Source organism: Elaeis guineensis, chromosome 15 (genome assembly GCF_000442705.2).
Source record: "Elaeis guineensis isolate ETL-2024a chromosome 15, EG11, whole genome shotgun sequence".
NCBI classification, from domain to species: domain Eukaryota; kingdom Viridiplantae; phylum Streptophyta; class Magnoliopsida; order Arecales; family Arecaceae; genus Elaeis; species Elaeis guineensis.
Genome location: NC_026007.2, coordinates 6,740,565 through 6,744,385, shown reverse-complemented (window position 1 = coordinate 6,744,385; position 3,821 = coordinate 6,740,565). Strand labels below are relative to the sequence as shown.

At 35.7% G+C, this 3,821-nt stretch overlaps 1 non-coding gene across 1 annotated transcript; it reads right to left on the bottom strand.

The window, feature by feature from the left end:
- Positions 1–1,061: 1,061 nt before the first annotated feature.
- On the bottom strand, positions 1,062–1,167 carry LOC114914846 (small nucleolar RNA R71). Its single transcript, XR_003802705.1, has one exon. It is a non-coding gene; the product is annotated as a small nucleolar RNA R71 (small nucleolar RNA).
- Positions 1,168–3,821: the final 2,654 nt, after the last annotated feature.

Sequence of the window (3,821 nt, the reverse complement as noted above, 5' to 3'; positions counted from 1 at the left end):
TCCTAAACAACATAAGGAGAAGATTTCATCACCCTTCCTTGGCCCACAAACCACCATCTTGCATTTATATTAACCTAAGACTTTAACTTAAAATCAATTAGACATTGGCCCCTAAGGACTCTTAAGCTCAATAAGACAAGAAATCCTAAGAGTTGGATTAGGTTTAGGTTGGTCAGTTTAGCTGGTGTCTAGAAAAGTGGTTTAAGAATTATGTCCTGAAGGAAGGTAGTTCATTAATTGATTCCATTTGCTTATCTGACCAATTTTAATTGGTATCTAAGAAAAGCAATTGGGGGACCCTTACCAACCTTATACTCATCTGGCTAGTTGAGTGGCTGGTCTGTTACTTAGAGTGTTTGAAGATGACCTTGACAGTTAGGAGTTGTTTAGAACAAAGATTGATTGTCTCACTTGGTTGCTAACTGAAAACATCTAACCTAACTTAAATTCTTTGCATCTACTTCTTATATTTAGGACTCAATAGGCTCTCATCTTTAGAATTTCTTTTATCCTTTTCTTTATAACTTTAAAGAAAAATAAAATAAAATTTTCTTTGTTGGCTCTAAGGTATAATTGTAGCTAGGGTTTATGCTTGAGCATTGCTCATTATAACCCGTGATTCAATCGTCAGATTTTGAAATTGAAAGAACCCTTAGAGCCAACAAACCCAAGAACATGGATTAAAATTAGGAGAATGATCCACCTAGATAGCTGAAGGAGTACTTTACACTTTTCACATATACCTACTCTCCTTGCATTTAGTGCCTCTAGTTAAGGTAGTTCAATATGAAATCAAGTCAAATATCATCCAAATGCTCCTATCATTTTATGAACTTGCTAACTAGGACTCGTACAGACATTTAGATGAATTTTTGAAAATCTGTTCAACGGTAAGAATTTAAAATTTCTGTGATGATGCTCTCAGGCTAAAATTATTTTTTTTATCGCTAAAGGACAAAGCCAAAAATTGGCGAACTCTTTGGATACAATCATAATTTCAACCTAGGATCAACTGCATAGAGAATTTTTTAAAAAATATTTTTCAATCAAAAAAACTAATCAAATCAGACAAGCCATAACTAGTTTTTTTCGATTGGATGTAGAGATGTTTCATGAGACTTGGGAGAGATTAAAGGAACTGATTAGAAAATGCCCCCACCATGCTGTACCCAAATGGTAACTGATCCAGTACTTCTATGATTGCTTGTCAAAGTATCAACAAATGATTGATGCATACTATGGTGGAACCTTCATGCTGAAAAATGAGCATGAAGCCTAACAGCTGTTTGAAATTTTAAGTGAAAACTCATGGCATTATTAGGAAATAGACTGTTCAAAGTATGTATATTTTAAAATTTTTATAGCAGAAGCAGTTGATTAAACTATTTAATCTCCTACACATACTTTAGATCAGATCTAAACTATCTTCCTAAGAATCTATGATATAAAAATATTACACAAAAAAAATCTGATATGAAAGAAAAGACTGCATCGATCGTATCAATGCTCTGAATCAGATCAACAGTTAGATCTGATCCAATGAGTTCAGAACCCATTATCTGATCATGGGTTGACAATCACTGCTGCTGATGGATATGGTAGGAAGTCCTTCCTGATGTCGAGCAGCTGCACAGCATGTCTGTGTTGGGATGCGCAGGAATTTCATGCATGCATTTCAAAAATTTTACAGCAAAAAAATATTAGATTAAACTATTTAATCTACAAATACATGTATAAGATCTAATCTTAAAACTCTTACAAATAGACCTATAACATAAATTTATATATATAAGAATATAAATTTAAAAAAATAAATATATGAATAAAAAATCAGCACACTGTGATAGATCTAATCTACCACAGTCAGGGTTTCGAACCCAATATCTAAGCATGGATTGTCAAACTCCATGATCGAGAACATGGATCTGAAAGTCTTCTATGGTCGTTCACAGCAGCACAAGCATCCGACCTCCATGGATGGTCCACATGAAGTCCTCAAATCAATCAGCCCTCTGCGGGAGTGCTAGCTCGCGCAGTCAGCTTCTGATGGCGGATCTGATTTGATCTCCTTCTTCAATCACCATGGACTTTTTCAATGTTGAAGATAGATCAAAGGAGAATACTTGATGATAGAGAAAAATTAGATAAAGACTCTCTTCTCTTTGGTTTTTTCTTCACCTAGAAATTCTAGAATGATTCTAGGTCTCTCACCCAAGAGGAGATAGATCTCCTCCTTTGCATACGCCAAGATAGAATAAACCCACCCCAAACCTCATGCCCTAAGAAAAATGTTTGGCCCCTTCTTTTCTCTAGTATCTCATGATGAAAATCCAAGAGCAATTGGTGCATAAAAAAATCTTATCCTTTTATGTTAACTGGCAACATAGATTAGGCAGGATAATAGCCAGAGTTTGTTGCAATTCAAACTCTTTTGAATTTCAATTAAACCCCAACTCTTCCTCATCTTTATCTGACTAAAGGAGGGGCTGACCATAGGATTATGAGTGTGGAAAACATATGGGAGCTCTTCCTTTTTGTCGCACAAATTAGGGTCCTTCACAAGGTGTCGACGTGTGGGAGGATAAGGTTAAAGTTTTAGATTTAAATTCAAACCTTTTGAATTCAACTTAAAACAAACATAATCCTATCACTAATGGGTGACAATAGGATGCTTTGGCATAGATTATTCAGTGCACGAAATAATTTGTGTGATGAAAGAAGGCATGGAGAGAAGGGGAGGCGCAAAGGGAGAGAGAGTTCCATTCATTTGGGACTCTCAGGTTTAGCCAATTGGATTTCTTTCCAACCCAATCTAATTAGATCCAAATAAAATATGATGATCCTAATCTAATTATGATTTCATAACTTCGATTAAATCTAACCAAATCAGTGAATTAATTGAGTCATAGACTCGATTAAATCAGGATCAATTCTTCCTTACTGTTAGGTCATCACGTAACCTAATTAGATCTAACCTGATTGAATCCAATTCAATCAGACTTGATCCAGACTTTAATGCTCAATCAAATTGAGCTAATTAGTGACCTAATCACTAATTAATCCTTCATTAATGATAGAGTCCTAATTCAGTGGGACTCTTCATCAGAGTCTCAGTCTAATAGGACTCTTCAGATCAGCCATCCGATCGAAGAGGAACTTCTAAAAGGTTTGACCCCATAGGTTCAAACCTAAGCTGGTAGCACAGGAATAGATTTTTATACCAATCGGAGTAACCATCTAGCAATGGTACTCGACATCTGGATCGATAGAATGTATGCAAAGCAATACTCAAGAACCTACTTGGATATAGTTACCGTATAATTCATCCCTTTGACCCTTGATGCAAGGATGACTTAGAGTTTAAACTATCAACTCTTAACAGTACATCTATTATGTGTCTCAACCTAATAAATCTTATGACTCCTCACAAGGATTGCCTTGGCTAATGTCTTACTAAATTGAAATACAAAGTATTCTCTCCAATCCCTTGGAGTGGTCAATTGTATCTTGACTCACGCATCGACTTTACAAGTACTTGACTGTGCTTAGAAATATTTTGATCCTGAATTAAAAATTCAGGTAGTCTGACATCAAAGCACAGTGAGTTGCTTGCAAGTTACCATGGTGATCTCAGGTCGGAGAGTCACTTATATCCATATCCCTTTGGAATAACTTTTGATAGTAGAGTGCTTTAGAGTTGATCACATTCAGTGAAATGTACTCCTGCATTTCACCTGCATGCCATACCAGCATCTCCATGCTCCTACGTTAAGAAGACAACCAACTTATATGGAATATAACAACCAACACTTAATATATCT